This window comes from Rhincodon typus, chromosome 13, assembly GCF_021869965.1.
Source record: "Rhincodon typus isolate 14 chromosome 13, sRhiTyp1.1, whole genome shotgun sequence".
Taxonomy (NCBI): Eukaryota; Metazoa; Chordata; class Chondrichthyes; order Orectolobiformes; family Rhincodontidae; genus Rhincodon; species Rhincodon typus.
In genome coordinates this window covers 12,025,362-12,042,147 of record NC_063344.1, presented here as the reverse complement: position 1 = coordinate 12,042,147, position 16,786 = coordinate 12,025,362, and the positions used below count along the sequence as shown (strand labels likewise).

General features: G+C 41.0%; 1 long non-coding RNA gene across 2 annotated transcripts in view; it reads left to right on the top strand.

Moving 5' to 3' along the window:
* Window positions 1-833: 833 nt before the first annotated feature.
* Window positions 834-16,786, top strand: part of LOC125484732 — a 29,666-nt gene continuing 13,713 nt past the window's right edge. Inside the window, exons 1-3 of one of the 2 annotated variants that reach the window (XR_007263543.1) lie at window positions 834-1,137; window positions 2,162-2,444; window positions 9,496-9,836. This is a non-coding gene — a long non-coding RNA (uncharacterized LOC125484732). The remainder of the gene's footprint in view (window positions 1,138-2,161; window positions 2,445-9,495; window positions 9,837-16,786) is intronic. The other variant, XR_007263544.1, reaches the window with a different exon arrangement.

Below are 16,786 nucleotides of genomic sequence, written 5' to 3'. Positions count from 1 at the left end.
GATATGTGAAAAATGACTAAGAGTTGCCAAAATAAATATTTTGTTTGAAGCAATCCAGGATCATTTTTCATGCCAACTTTTTGAAAGATGCATGAGCAATTTGAGAACACTTGAATGTACTTTAGTAGATTTGAAAATTACAACAAGCAAACAGATAGGCGAGGGCAATATCGTCACCAAGGTCTGCCAAGCAAGGCCAATGCCTGGTATAATTAGAAACACAAATTACATAATCAGTATACGATCAATCTAGTCAGGTGTGCAACATGTTGGCACATTTGATCTGTGACACAGAGTAACTTAGTGCCAATGCGCTTTTCGGATCACAGTTGAGTTCTCAAGAGCGGGCTGTAGGTTGAGACTGGGAGAAAGGTGGGTGAGAACTCTGCTCCACCAGAGGCAGATGGCATGCCACTTATTTTGATTAACCACTGAGCAACATTGGCAGAGTCTTGAGGAGCAGATTGCAAACAGCCTGCCCTCTTGGCTTGCAAGACGGTTTGTAATGAGATGGCTGTGCAGCTTTGGGGACCCTGCAAATGTATGAAATCATTCAGCAAAAACAAAAGTTCCAATGATTAAATTCAATGACTAGATTCAAAATGTTGCTTTGAAATTTGAAATTCTTGCTTGGAGTGGGAAAATAGAATCTATGGCAGGAAACCATTCAGTCTCTTGTGCCCGTGCCAACTCTTTCAATCAATTATCCAATTCTGTCTCACTCTGGAACATTTTGCCTAGCAGATATATCCTACTCAACTACATAGCCAAAATACTTTTGAAACAATTGAAAATTAAGTGAATATTATAAACAGCATTCATTTTATAGTGCCAGTGCAATATGTGAAGCCTGAGTGTTTGCAGGATTTTCGCTTTTAATGCTTTAACGTAAATTGGGATACTTCCTGGATTTTCACTAATAGAATAGGAATGCACAATGTCATGAGATTCCATAACACTTCCTTTGTTCTTGTAGGATAAAGCCCATAACTGGAAGGAAAAGAAGCCAGGTATTTGGGAAGGGCATAAAAGCGCATGTGAACGTTCATGAAGGAGATGGTGTTGCTCATTCTGGGAAAGGCCATGACTGAGTGCTACAATCTCAGCAGATGTTATTACTGAGCAACTCAAATTCAAGTGAGAAATCTAGTCTGTTAGATGATATTTTGTATCTTTTACATTAATTTAATTACTTCACTGAACCACAAGCACACAAACAGCTGCAGATTTGTTTTTAATAAGTTAACTGCATAAAAACATTTTTTTTTAAAAAATCAAATAAAACAAACCAAGCTATCTGAATAAAACATAACTTGAAATGTTTCAAAACAAACATCAAAACAAAGTTGCATCTCTTCCCCAAAACTATCACTTTACACATAATCAAAAGTCTGAGATTATTTTCTTCCTTAAATATTTGTGAGTTTAACATATTTGCTTCTTCTAAATTTCTATCCTGTAAGCCAGAAAGCCTTTTCCTAGAATACTCACACATCTGAAGAAATTAGACCTTCTCAGTTTTGAATAACCAATGCAGATTTCTAAGCAAACTGCCCTCGAGATTTCACAGCTACACTCTTTTTAGTAAGGTAACTTACTTGCTTAACTACTCTGAGCAATCTGTTTTTCCAGAACAGACTATATTTGCTTCTGATCCAGTCAGATAATCTTTGAACTTTTTAAAAGCTTTTTAACTAAATTAAAAATAACTTGTTCATCCTAGATTGTGGTATAGCTAAGTGGTTTAATGTTTTCTCTCTTTGATTATAAACTCCCACATTATAATAAACTTCCATTAACATTCTAGGGATCCTTTAAGTGATCTGCTCTCTAAGCTGTACTGATTTAAAAGTCTGCTTCTGGAAAGACTGACCAAATTAATTTTAAACCTCTTCTCAAAAATAGAATAATACTCATATCCCATGTAACTCTAAATAAAATACGTTAATATCTACAAATCACACAAATTTCATCAACGAGGCTGTGGCTAGCAACAGGATTAAATCAATTGAAAATGATGGTATCAAGATACTTAGCTCTCCTTCTCAAATCTTATTACCGTTCATACCCCTTTCCAATGCAGATAATACTGGTGGATACTTCTTATTTCCAATCACCCATCACCACAACCTGGCCTATGTCCCATTTTTTTTCTTTCCAGATTCCCAAGAAATACAACCTGGCCAGGCAACGGACAAAGACTAAGGAAACAGTCATTAATGAAAGCATAACTTTGGTTAATTTACAACTTGCAATCAACAGCTCACATACGAATATTGTATGTAGTTTCGGAGATATGTGAGACATTGGGCACAAGCGTCCCACAGCCGAATAAGAGAGGTGGATAGTGAAGGTACCAGCTCACCAGAGGTTGCATGCAGTTTCTGCTTCAGAGGACCCAGACGAGGACAGCAATGAGGCAGGCTGTAGAGAATGGCAGATGGGTGGGCAAATTTAAATGCTTGGTGTACTGTGCTAGAAAATCAATGTTGAATGTTCAGAAGCTAGAAGCAGTCCCACACCATGTCGACAAAATCTGCAGCACATGCTTTCCAGCATGGACCTAGTGGCCAAACAGATGCAACACACGTTTTGCTTCTTCATGGTGGAATGGGTGAGGGCTGATGCTTCTTGCGAGGCCAAAAATTATTGTCTATCGTTCGTTGTACTGGCGAAGTGATGGTGAGCCACTTTCTTGAACTTTTGCAGGCTGTCAGGTGTAGACGCACCCAGAGTGCTGCTGGAAAGGGGAGTTTCAGGATTTTGACCCAGGGGACAGCGATAGAGATCCAGTTTTGGCTTGGAGGGGATGCATGAAGTAGGATATGATGGCTGATGCCCATTTCCACTGCAACAGAGAGAGATTCAACCAAAAGTCAAAATGCTGTAGTGGAAGCTGTTGCACAAACTTAACTTACTGTCGTGCAAACTAAACAAACACCGAGAATGCTGGAGAATCTCAACAGGTCTGGCAGGTGGAGAGAAAAGCAGAGTTAATGTTTTGCATATACTGTAACTCTTCTTCCATTATTGAGTCCTGAATGAGCACAGGTTCACAATAGGCAGTGATGCTGAAGACATTATGGTTGCAACCAGGATGTTATACATTGACCCACATATTATGTAGACTATGGTCCCACACCGCAGATCCACTGAGGGACTAGAATTCCTTTCAGTTGAAATGAGATGCACCGTATCAATAGCCCTCTGAACCATGGGGTTGCCTGCAATCCTTACAAATCCTCACAGTTGTCAGTCTTAAAAATGGAGGCACTTTTAAGGGTAAAACAGAGCAGATATTTTCAATCAAGCTGCCCAGGCATAGACCTTTGGAATCGGTGGAACTTAAACCCAGGCCTCCTGGCTCAGAGTTAGGGGCATTACCATTACACCACAAGAGTCCAGGTTAAAGGAGGCAATATTTTCTAATCTACTGGCTCAGACATGTTGTGACACACCTCTGGACAGGTGGCTCTTGATCCTGGGCCTCCTGGCTCAAAGCCGGGGACACTGCCACCAGAGCCCAGGAAAATCCAGAAGATATTTTCTAATCAATCTGTTCAGGGATGTTGTTGTACACCTCTGGAGCAGGTGGGACTTGAACCTGGGTTCTCCTGGCTCAGTGATAGGCACACTACCACTCCATCACAAGAGCTCTCAGGGTAAACCAGAATGGCTCTAGGCTTGATTGAGAGAACAGGTATTGCTCAGTGGAGTTCTGTGTTCAAGTCCCAATTGCTCCAGAAGTGTGTCTTAGCATGCCCCAATATATTGTTTAAAACAATGTCCCATTGAGTTAAATTCGAGGGATCTTGTGGTATAGTGGTAACATCCCTGTCTCTAAGCTGGAAGACTTGGGTTCAAGTCTCACTACCTGTGTGTTATACAGGGTCATAGAGTTGTACAGAATGGAAACAGACCCTTCGGTCCAATTCGTCCATGCCGACTAGATATCCTAAATTAATCTAGTCCCATTTGACTCATACCCCTCTAAACCCTTCCTATTCATGCACCCATCCAGATGCCTTTTAAATGTTGTAATTGTACCAGCCTCCACCACTTCTTCTGACAGCTCTTCCATACACACTCCACCCTCTGCATCATCATTTATCTGAATAGTTTGATTAAAAATAGGAAGAGTTGGGTATTTCCTTAGTGTTCGCTCCAGTTGCTGCAGGAAGAATTGTGAATGGAAATTGGTGTTAAACCATAGATTACAACAAAACTTTTGTAAATTGCTGAATGTCTTTAGTTTCTTGACACAACATATGGACACCAGTCTATTAAAAGTACACACCCTGCTGCTTTTCTCTGGGAACAGAAAATCATTTGAACATACTGCATAAGGAACCTCCCTTATCCAGCAGTGCAATGCAAATTGTTAAATGCTGCTAACGCCTTCAGATCATTCCACACCCTGAACACTCTCCGCTATTCATTAAGATCCTGGCTAATCTAATCATGGTCTCAACTCCACCTCCTTGTCTTACACCCGCCTTCCCCCAAAATCCACCCTCTCCCAAAATCCAGCACAAGCTCCACTCCGAGCTGCGCACCATTCTAACTTTAAATATATTGTTGTTCCTACACTGTCTCTCTGACAAAATCCAGATGTTGTACCAACCTCCTACTGACTGCAGTCGTTCAAGAAGACAACTCACTGCCACCTACTTGTGACAATTAGGGATGGGCAATGAATACTGCCCAAGCTAGTCATGCCCACATCCTGTTAATGATTTGGAGCTTTGAAATCAGAATTCATAAGAGGCCGAACTGTCATTGGAATTAATGATGAGCTTTTGCCAAATTTACAAAATCTGAAGAAGCCCTAATTTTGGAGAAAACTCTTGAGACTGAGGTAGAAGCAGAAACTAGGACGATACATGGACAAATCCTGAGAAGCTTATTACAGAAGACCCATGGAACACATTTACTTCACAAGGTATAAGCATTTTAAAGACATATGTGACAAGCAACATGAAAAATAAGCCAAACTACAGATACCAAAACCAGCATCATTGCTTTGGAGCTAAAATTTCATGAGTACAAGCAATGCTGAGCTATGGCAAAAGAACATCATTTCAGTAAAATTATGGATGATGCAGTGGTATCATCACTGACAAGTAATCCAGAGACCCGGATAATATACCAGAGACAAAGACAAAAATTGCTGGAAAAACTCAGCAGATCTGGTAGCATCTGTGGAGAGAGAACAGAGTTAACATTTTAGGTCCATTAACCCTTCTTCAGACAAGAGTCAAAGGACCCTAAATGCTAACTCTGCTTTCTCTCCACAGATGCTGCCAAACCTACTGAGGTTTTCTGGCAATTTCTGTTTTTGTTTCTGATTTCCAGAACCGGCAGTTCTTTGTTTTTTTTTAATCTACCATGGACTCAGGTAAAATGACGGCGGAATTCACATTAAAATTTTTTTAAAAATTGGAATTAAAAATCTAAAGATGACTGTGGAACCATTGTTGATTGTTTTCAAAATCCTATCAGGCCCTTTAGGGAAGGATATCCACCATCCTTATCTGGTTTGGCCTATATGTGACTCCAGACCCATGCAATGTGATTGACTCTTCCTTCTGAAATGACCAAAGAAGCCACTCAGTTGTATCCACTGCTACAAAGTCTGAAAAAAGGAATGAAATCAGATCACAGCATCACTACAGTGCGGAAGCAGGCCATTCGGTCCATCGAGTCCACACTGATACCCTGAACACCATTCCACCCACCTTATCCCTGTAGTCTTGCATTTCCCATGGCTGCTCTATCTAGCTTGTACATCCCTGAACACTACGGGCAATTTAGCATGGCCAATCCACCTAACCTGAGCATCTTTGGACTGTGGGACCAAACCGGAACATCCAGAGGAAACCCACGCAGACACAAGGAGAATGTGAACTCCACACAGACAGTTTCCCAAGGCTGGAAGCAAACCTGGGTCCCTGGCGCTGTGAGGCAGCAGTGCTAACCACTGAGTCACCGTGCCATTCCACCTGATGGACCACCTGACTTTGACCTCAGAACCTGAAATAGCAGCTGGAAATCCAGCCTTGTCGATGCTGCAAAAGCCATCTCACAGATCTATGAAAGCACAGCCTGATATAGTCATAACTCACAGAACTCACCTTATACATTTTGTAATTAATTCTCCATACACACATCAATTATACAAGTTAACTTTGTGTTGAATCAAACAACCTCAGTCTTAGAGTAGCTAAATAGAATTCTGGCTTATACTTTGCCCCACATCTGACCTTTGTTCAACATCTCTCTAGTTCGTACAGAAATCAGCAACATTTATACACATACACTGTTTATATTTCATTCTTGCACAATAAAAATAATTCTTCTGTCCTATGTCTTTCTCTTATTCTGTCAACAGGAATCTGTATTCTCTAGTCTGCTCTCAAAGTTGATGCAGGCCTAAAGATATGCAAGGTTTCTCTCCACTCATTTTTGTTGACATCATATCTTAAGGTGTTGAAGGTTCATGCCTGTTAAAATGTCCTTCACAGTCTTATTCCTGTTGGAGCCCCTTTTTTTGATAAAATCTTATTTAATTCCCACTTCACACACAATCACCTTTGAACACCATCAGCATCCCTGAGTATATCTTAAAGGATGTTGCCCTTGGAGTTCTCAACATTGACTCAGGACCTTATGAAATCTCACAGCATGAGGTCAACCATGGTCAAGGAAACCTTGTGCTGATTACCACATACTGACTGTCCCTCTCCTCCATTACCCAATGACTGAATGCTCCTCCACTTTGTACACACTGAAGGTGACAAGGGCACAGAAGGTACTCTGGGTGGGGTCTTCAATATCCATAACACTGCTGACTGAACCGGTTGGGTCCTATAGGGCATAGTTGCTAGACTGGGTCTGCAGCAGGTGGTGAGGGAGCCAACAAGAGGGGAAAAAATCATGCTTGACATCTTCCTCATAGCCTGCCTGCCACAGATTTATCTGCCCATGACAGCATTTGTGAGAATGACCACTGCGCAGTCCTGGTGGGGATGAAGTCCCATCTTCACACTGATGTTACCCTTCATCATGTTGTGTAGCACTATCTCCGTGCCAAATGGGACAGACTGCAAATAGATCTAGCATCTCAAGATTGAGCATCCATGAGGCATTATAGGCTAACAGTAGCAGCAAACTCATACTCCAACACAATCTGCAATGTCAGACCTTTGAGTATCGGAGTTGGGGCATCATGTTGAGGTTGCACAGGGTGTTGCTGAGGCCTCTTCTGGAATACTGCATCCAGTTCTGGTTATAGGAAAGATATTATTAAGCTGGAGAGGTTTCAGAAGAGATTTACCAGGATGTTGCTGGGAATGGAGTGTTTGAGTTATGAGGAAAGGCTGGAGCATAGGAAGTTAAGGGGTGACCTTATAGACTTTTATAAAACCATAAGGGGTATTGATAAGTTGAACAGCAGGTGTTTTTTTTTCCCTATTGTAGGAGATTTCAAGGCGAAGGGGCATATTTTTAAGGTGAGAGGAGAAAGACTTAAAAAAAACATAATGGGCAATTATTTTACATAGGGAGTGGTTCGTGTGTGGAATGAACTTCCAGAAGAAGTAGTGGATGCGGGTACAGTTACAATGTTTAAAAGAAATTTGGATTAGTACACGAATAAGAAATGTTTGGAGGGGCATGGACCAAATGCAGGCAAGTGGGACTAGCTTAGTTTGGGATTATGGTTGACATAGACCAAAGGGTCTGTTTCCATGTTGTATGACTCCTTGAATCTGTGTCTCTGTGACTCATGGCCTGACATATCTCCCACTGTGCCATTACCAACGAACCTGAGGGTTAATCCCAGTTGAATGAAGAGTGAAGAATGGTTCGGCAGGAGCTGCACCAAACATACATAAAAATGAAATGATGACATGGTGAAATTACAAAACAAAGCTACTTGTGTGGTAACAGCATATGCAGCAAGTGATAGACAGGACTGAGTGGTTCGAGAAATAATAGATGAGATCTAAGCCCTGGAGTGATAGTTTCATTCACAATGTCTAAGAATCTAAATAAACTCATATCTCAATGCTATCATGCACAGATTAGTAGGAACTGCCGATACTGGAGAATCTGAGATAACAAGGTGTAGAGCTGGATGAACACAGCAGGCCAAGCAGCATCAGAGGAGCAGGAAGGCTGACGTTTCGGGTCTAGACCCTTCTTCAAAAAATTTTCTGATGCTCTGATGCTGCTTGGCCTGCTGTGTTCATCCAGCTCTACACCTTGTTACACGCACAGATTACTTGTGTTTTTTTTGTAAAAGTCAATCATGGGCAGTCATTTACTATTGCAAACCGATTAGTTCCCCAAACACAATCAAATGAAAGACAATTAGTGGCAGCAACGTTCCACCCACAAGTAACACATACACTTTTCCCAGTTGTTTTCCCTTCAAGCGTTTATCCAAATCTGTTTTGAAAGCTACAAGAACTAAGAACAAAGTGCAATACAGCACAGGAGCCGGCCCTTCAGCCCTCCAAGCTTGTGCTGCTCCCATTAAAACCTGCTTCCGCCACCCTTTCAGAAAGTGCATCGTAGCAACTGACGGTGAAAAAATTGCCCTCCATTTCCCCTCTGATTCTTTTCCAATTAAGTTAAATCTAGGTCCTTTAATTGCTAACCCCTGCACCACTGGATAAAGTTTCTAACTAAAACAAAGTTGCTGGAAAAGCTCAGCAGGTCTGGCAGCATCTGTGAAGGAGAAAACAGAGTTAACGTTTCGGATCCGATGACTCTTCCTCAGAACGAAGTTTCTAACTACTCTTCCAAAACCCCACTTAATTTTGAACATCTTCATCAAACCTACTGAAACTACTGCAAGAAAATTAACACCAGTTTCTCTGGTCTTTCCACTTCAAAAGTACCTGATCCCTTACATCTTTCTATTAACCCTCACGGGTATCCTCCACCACTACAGTCATCGATGTCAAGATAAGACTGCTGTACATTAGAACAAATTTTGGTTTGGTAATTATTCCAAACCAATGATTCACAAATTGCTTTTCCCAAAGTTTTTGCTGGAAAGGCCACACAGGGGCAGTAGACGATAAGGACTATCAGCTGAAACTGACAGATTTGAAGAGAATTAAAATACAGGAGGTGTCTTTGTGGAATATTTATGGAAACAGTAACCTGACAATAGACTGCTGGTACTCTGTCCCACGGAGGTGCCTTGTCAAATTAGTTTTCTGCAAGCTTTCAGCAGACTTGTGAGGTTATGAGTGGACAAGATGGGTGTTGTAACACTATTTATTGGCACAATGTATATAAAAATGTTAAAGTATACATTTTGGGAATCATACACAGTCCTCATGAGGTGAGAAATGACCCAAAACAAACAAAAGTTTTTTTTTTTAACTACAACGTAGAGCCAATAAAATGAAACACACTAATAAACATGGATTTTTGGAGAATGAGCAATTTCTCACCATGATTTCATCTTTTTCCTTCAAGGGTCAGCTCCATGGAATCTATTTTGGGTGTGCTCCGAGTTACATTCTGACTCTGCACTGATGGTTGCAGTCATAGAGGTGAACAGCATGGAAACAGAACCTTCAGTCCAACTCGAGTCATGTGTTCCAGCGTTGGTTTCAGGCTTGGTTATGAGCTGGTCATGCCCTCCCCAGTCGGAAAGCACACCAACTTGCATTTTGCCGTCCACTACGTGAACAACAAGCTGACAGGAAGCAACAGTAGTTTCTGCAGATCAGTAAGAGTCAGCAGCTGGAAGAGAGGGAGGATGGAAAAGGATCTGATTTACAATTTTTATGCCCAATGTAACCGATGGAAACACGGTATCTATTTTTTATTTCTGCGCCATTTTTTAAAGTTGTGTGTTAAAGTATGAAAGAACTTTTTTTTAAAAAAAGATGTTTAAAAGTACTGCTACACGTTTTGAATAGCAAGTATCCTGATACTTATAGCAAGCAGTGTGTAAATAGTTGTTAAAATCAATAGTAATCGAAGTGGTTGCAGATAAATTGGAGCTGAGGGGTTCTGTGTACTGATGTAACTGGGTAACAACAGGAAGTTGAGACAACAAGGTGCAAGGCTGGATGAACACAGCAGGCCAAGCAGCATCATAGGAGCAGAGAGTTGATTGGTCTATGGACAGGTGACTGATTATCAATGACAAAAGTTGGTCAATAAGTCCAGGGCCAGAGGGCAAAATCACAGCGTAAGGGGGCACATATCTAAGACAGAGACAAGGAGGAATTTCTTCTCTCAGAAGGTATTCGATCAGTGAAATTCTTTATCACAGAGGTCTTAGAGTTTGGGTCATTAGGTATATCAAAGGTTGAGATAGATGGAATTTTAATTAATAAGGGTTATAGGGATAAGGCTCAAAAGTGGACTTGAGTATTTTCAGGTCAGCCATTGAATGATGGAGCGCTCTCATTGGGCCAAATGACCTAGTTCTACTCCTTTGGTCTAAATCCACCTGTGGTACCGACAGACTGTTTAAAAAGAAAAAGTGATCACAAGTTTTTTTCAAATATTTTTGATGCCAGGGGAAATGTTCCAAATATCTTCTGGCCCAATAAACACCAATAAAATTGCAGATGCTGTAAATCAGAAGCAAAAACAGAAACTGCTGGTAAATCTCAGCAGGTTTGGCAGCATCTGTGGAGAGAAAACAGAGTTAATATTCCAGGTCGGGTCACCCTTCATTGGAACACTGTTCTGATTTCTCTCCACGGATGCTGCCAGATCTGCTGAGCTTTTCCAGCAATTTCTGTATTTGTATCATCTGGCCCATTGTTGACTGAAACACATCTTCCCCTGGTGACCCTTTCCAGCATACCCACATTAATCTATTACTTAATGCTTGACTGTCTAGAGTAACCTCTGAAATTTTTATCCACTCTATTCACTGAGGTGTCAGTAGACATCAGCTCAGCACTCACACCTCGATGGTAGATTCGAATGAGGCCCAGTTGTCAAGTTGACTCAAGCCTCACACTGTCGGATATTGGCCAGGCAAAGCGTTCACATGACCCAACACCCACCCAATGCTAAAGGAGATATCAGTAACTCAATTTACCACAGTCAGTGTTAAAATGGATAACGGAGTGTAGACTGATATATACATGGCACAGATCTACATTGGTGGCAATTAATAGGTCACAGGTTCAAATCCCATTCCAGAGAGATCTACTTTGACACACACAGTGGGATACTGAATGGATATTATCCTGACAAAGGTGCCATTATGTGGGTGAGATGTTTAACCAAGGCCTTATTTGTCTATTCAAGTAACATTATTTTAAAGAACAACAGGGGCGTCCCAGCCCATATTTATCCTCCAAACAATATCGCTGAAGCGGAATATCTGACCCGTTGTGGTATTCCTGTTTGCATGACCATGCTGTGTACAAATTGGCTGTCACATTTCCTACATTGCAGTAGCAGCTACTTTTCAATAGCATTCGTTGTCTGAAAACACCACTACCAGTATAATGTGGTTTGCGTGTTCCCGATATCCTAGTATTCATACATATATCACAAAACATAGTTCTTGTTGAGTCAGATCACTTGCACTTTATTAACAACACTAACTATTGCTGTAAAATCTCAGACTTACATGCTGTAGGATCTATACTTACTGACTACATTGAGCAAAAGTATAGTAATTACAAACAGCTATCACTGTTATTACAATGTGCTTGGCATCCTTGACTTTATTGGTTGTGAAATTGAGTACAAGAGTCAGGGTGTCATGTTGTAGCTTTATAAGACTTTGTTTAGGCCTCTGTTAGAGTATTGTGTTCAATTCTGATCACCACATTACAGGAGGGCTGTGGAGGCTTTGGAGAGGGTGCAGAAGAGGTTACCAGGATGCTGCCTGGGTTAGAGGGTATGAGCTATAAGAAGAGGCTAGAAAAACTCTAGAAAAATTTTCTGAAGAAGGGTCTAGACCCGAAACGTCAGCATTCCTGCTCCTCTGATGCTGCTTGGCCTGCTGTGTTCATCCAGCTCTACACCTTGTTATCTTAGAAAAACTCAAGTTGTTTTCTCTGGAACAGCGAAGGCTGAGGGGAGATTTGATAGAAGTCTACAAAATTATGAGATGCATAGGTAGGGTTGACGGTTAGAATCTTTTTTCCAGAGTTGAAATATCTAAAACTAGGGGACATGCATTTAAGATGAGAGGGGGAAAGTTCAAAGGAGACGTGAAGGGCAAGGTTTTTACACAAAGCTTGATAGGGGTCTGGAACATCTGCCAGGTGGAATGGTGGAGGCAGATATGGTAGGGACGTTTAAGGGACTTTTAGATAAGCACATGAATAGATAAGGAATGGAGGGATATGGACCAAGGGCAGGCAGAAGTAATTAGTTTAGTTTGACGCAATGTTCTCCACGACATCATGGACCGAAGGGCCTGTTCCTGTGCTGTACAGTTCTATTTTCCAAGTTCTAGAAAAACTGTGACTGAAGGAGAGTCTGGTGCATTGATACTGTAATGTCAGAATATTCTCTAATTGTCTATTGGCCTATCTAGTCTAGGATCTATGCAATAATACAACTATTCTGAAGTATCCTAAGATTGTGAAAGGCATTACATGAATGAAAGTCCTTTCTTTTTCTAGGTAAAGTGTAAAAGTTTGGATCGTTAAGGTAAATTGACACAAAATGTAAACCAATACAAATAATTCTAACTGTTCAGATTATTAGTGAGATCACATTGTGTACAATTTTAAACATCATGTCTTCAAGACAGCATTATGGAATTTATATAGAGTTTAGTAAAGAGTGGACATTCGCTTTACTTAATAAAACAAAGAGCTGCAAATGCTGGAGATCTGAAACAAAAACAGAAATTGCTGGAGAAAATCTGCAGGCCTGGTAGCGTCTGCAGCGAGAAAGCAGACGCTAACGTTTTCAGTCCAGTGACTCTTAATCAGAATTAGTAATAGTGAGGAAAAGGTTGTGTATATATTGAAGACAGGGATGGGGTTGGATGGTTGGGGTGTGACGCGGTAAAGGATTAAGTGATAGGTGGAGATGGAGCCCAAAAGAGCAGAAAGACAAAGGGATGGACGATAATAAACCTGAGAGAAAGAAAAGCTGCTAATGGGGGCCCTACGTAGATGAAAATGGTTGGCAGCACTGAAAATAGCTCATGTGATGACAGGGTGTGGGGCGTGAGGGTGGGTCATGGAAAAGAACAAAGGACCTAAAATTATTGAACTTGACATTGAGTTCTGAAGGCTGCAGGGTTCTTGAGTCATCTTTAAAAATGAAAAAAAAAGTCACCTTTTAATGTTTTTTAACATTGTTACATCTCAATGGAACTGTAGTCATTAAATATAGTTAAAATATTTAAATTTCATGTATTAATAAAGTATTTTAACATGTTATTAACATATAAAGTATTTTAAGTATGTATATATTTCCATAACATATCCTTTTTGCTCTTTATTTACCATCTTCATGGATTTTGAATTGTGTGAATTATTTGTTTCTTTAAGTCGCTATATTCCTGAATTTTGTGGGTGTGGAGGCTGGAGAGGCAGCAAATGATCAGATTCCACAACTTTGCTTCAGGTGCCTTTTGGAAAGGCACTTCTAGAATGCCAGTGACAGATGGGTCTCAGGAGAATTTTTTCTCAGTTGTTTTTTTTTCCTGAGCTGGGTGAAGGCTGCTTGATTTTGCCTGTGGAAACAGATCTGAGAGAAGAGATTTTGAAAAACCTGACATTAATGGGTTTCAAAGTCAAATTTCAAAGAAATGTTGATTTACAGCATCAAGGCCATGTTAAACAAGATGAAAATATCCTCTGCAAAGCGGCATCAAATTGGATTGAGATTGTAAATTCAAACTCATAGTGGTTAAGTTTCCAACTCTGACTGTAAATGCAAAATTACAGCAGCATTATGCATGAATGCTGTAACTGGAATTGTATCTGTTTAGAATCACTCTTTAAAAATCAAGTAACCAATGTCAATGTCCCAAATTTGTACTAACTTTAGTGAAGCTTTAACAGAATATCATATTCAGTTGTGTTCATTTTTCCAGCACAATTTGCCCAAATTCAGCTATACAGCAATAACAATGGTAGTTAGTCATTTTTGTACTATTAGCATGGCAAAAAATCCCAGGGCACTTCACAGGAGCCTTTCATAAATTTTGGTTTCTGGTTTAAATTAAAATAAACTGTAATTTTGACACTGATCTTCTGAAGGAGATATTAAGGCAGGTGACCAAAACTATACCAACAATCTAGACTTTAATGAGCATCTTAAAGAAGGAAAGAGAGGTTGAGAGAAGGAAAGTTCTAATGGAGATCCTTGAGTCTTCACACAAGCTCTTCCCAGGCTTCTAGATTAATATTAAACAACACCTATTAATCGACTACACAGAATGGTAAGGCTGCAGAGCACTATGCAGGTTCCAACCTCCCAGCAGAGAAGTAGCACATGGCTGCTGAGGTCACACTTACATTATAGCTTGCTTTACCAGATAATCACTAAACCCTGTCTCTACGCATCCCTCAAGTTCTTTCTAAGTTTCTAACATTATTAAGTAAAGTATTCTTTAACATTGTGGACACGAGCTGAAACATTCAACTAAAAGAATTTACCTTTTAACTGAATGTATTTTCAACCTATCCATAAGTCCACAAGATATAGGAGAAGCATTAGGCCTTTAGGCCCATTGAGTCTGCTCCCATTCAATCATGGCTGATATGTTTCTCAACCCCATTCTTCTGCCTTCTCCCCGTAAACCTTGATCCCCTTTCTAATCAACAACTATCTATCTCTGACTTAAATACACTCAAAGACTTGGTCTCCATGGCCTTCAGCAGCAATACATTCCACAGATTATCCACTCTCTGGCTGAAGAAATTCCTAACCATCTTAGTTCTAAAGGGTTGTCCCTTCACTCGGAGGCTCTGCTGTCAGGAACTCGGGACACATTTTCTCCATGTCCGCTTTATCCAAGTTTCTCAGTATTCTGTTAGTTCCAATCAGATCCCCCATCCATCCTTCTAAATTCCATTGACTGCAGACAGAGAGTCCTCAACCATTCCTCAAATGACAAGCTCTTCATCCCCAGGATCATTCGTATGAACCTTCTCTGGACCACCACCAACATCAGCACTTCCTTCCTTAGATACAGAGTCCAAAATTGCTAACAATATTCCAAATGAGGTCTGACCAGAGACTAATACAGCCACAGCAGTACATCCCCGCTCTTGTATTCTTAACCTCTTGAAATGAATGCTAACATCGCATTTGCCTTCCTAACTGCCATATGAACCTGCATGTTAACCTAAAGAGAGTCCTGAACTAAAACACCCAAGTCACTTTGTGCTTCAGATTTCTGAAGTTTTTCCCAATTTAGAAGATAGTCTAGGCATCTATTCTTATGACCAAAGTGCGTAACCTCATACTTTCCCATGTTGTATTTCATCTGCCACTTCTTTGCCCAATCTCCTAGCCTGTTCAAATCCTTCTGCAGCCTCCCCACTTCCTCAACACTACCTTTTCCCTCCACCTATCTTTGTGTCATCTGCAAACTTAGCAACAATTTTCTCAGTTTCTTCATCCAGATCATTAATATGTAATGTGAATAGTTGTGGTCCAAATACTGACCCCTGCGGAACTCCACTAGCCACTGGCCACCATCCTGAAAAAGACCCTTTTATCCCTACTCTCTGTTCTCTGCCAGTTAGCCAATCCTCAATCCAAGCCACTACCTTTCCCTTAACACCATGGGCTCTCATCTTATTCAGCAGTCTCCTGTGTGGTATTTTGTCAAAGGCCTTCTGGAAATCCCAACAGATAATGTCTACTGGCTCTTCTTTGTCCAACTTGCTCATTACCTCCTTAAAGAATTCTAACAGATTTGTCAGGAATAATCTCCCCTTGACGAAGCTGTACTGACTCCACTGTACTTTACTATGCACTTCCACGTACTCTACCATCTCATCTTTAATAATGGAGACTACAATTTTACCAATGACCGAGATCAGGCTACCCAGCTTATAATTTCCTGTCTTCTGCGTCCCTCCCTCCCTCCCTCTCAAACAGGGGGGTTACAGTAGCCAGTTTCCAGTCCCCTGGAACCCTCCTTGACTCCAGTGATTCCTGAAAGATCACCATCAATGACTCTACAATCTCCCCAGCTATCTCTTTCAGAACTCTGGGGTATAGTTCAAATGGTCTGGGTGATTTAGCTTCCTTCAGACCTTTCAGCTTCCCTAGCACCTTCTCCTTAGTCATAGCCACTACACTCACCTCTGGCCCCAGCTCTCTTGAAGTTCTGGTATGTTGCTGGTGTCTTCCCCTGTGAAAACTGATGCAGAAAACTAAGACAACAAGGTGCAGAGCTGGATGAACACAGCAGGCCAAGCAGCATCATAGGAGCAGGAAGGCTGACGTTTCGGGCCTAGACCCTTCATCAGAAATTCATTTCTGATGAAGGGTCTAGGCCCGAAACATTAAAATAAACCTCTTTTGCAACCTGTCCAACATTCTTCCTATAGTGTGGCAACCTGAACTACACACAGTACTCCAAATGTGGCCTAGTTAAAGTTTAAAGCACTGCAACATGACTTGCCAACTTTTATACTCCAAGCCCCAGCTGAGGAGAAGCATGCATATGCTTCCTTTACCACCTTAGCCACTTGTGTTGCCATTTTCAGGGAGCTATGGACTTTTAACCCAAGATCCCTCTATATATCAAATACGGGGCGGCATGGTGGCTCAGTGGTTAGCACTGCTGCCTCAGTGCCAG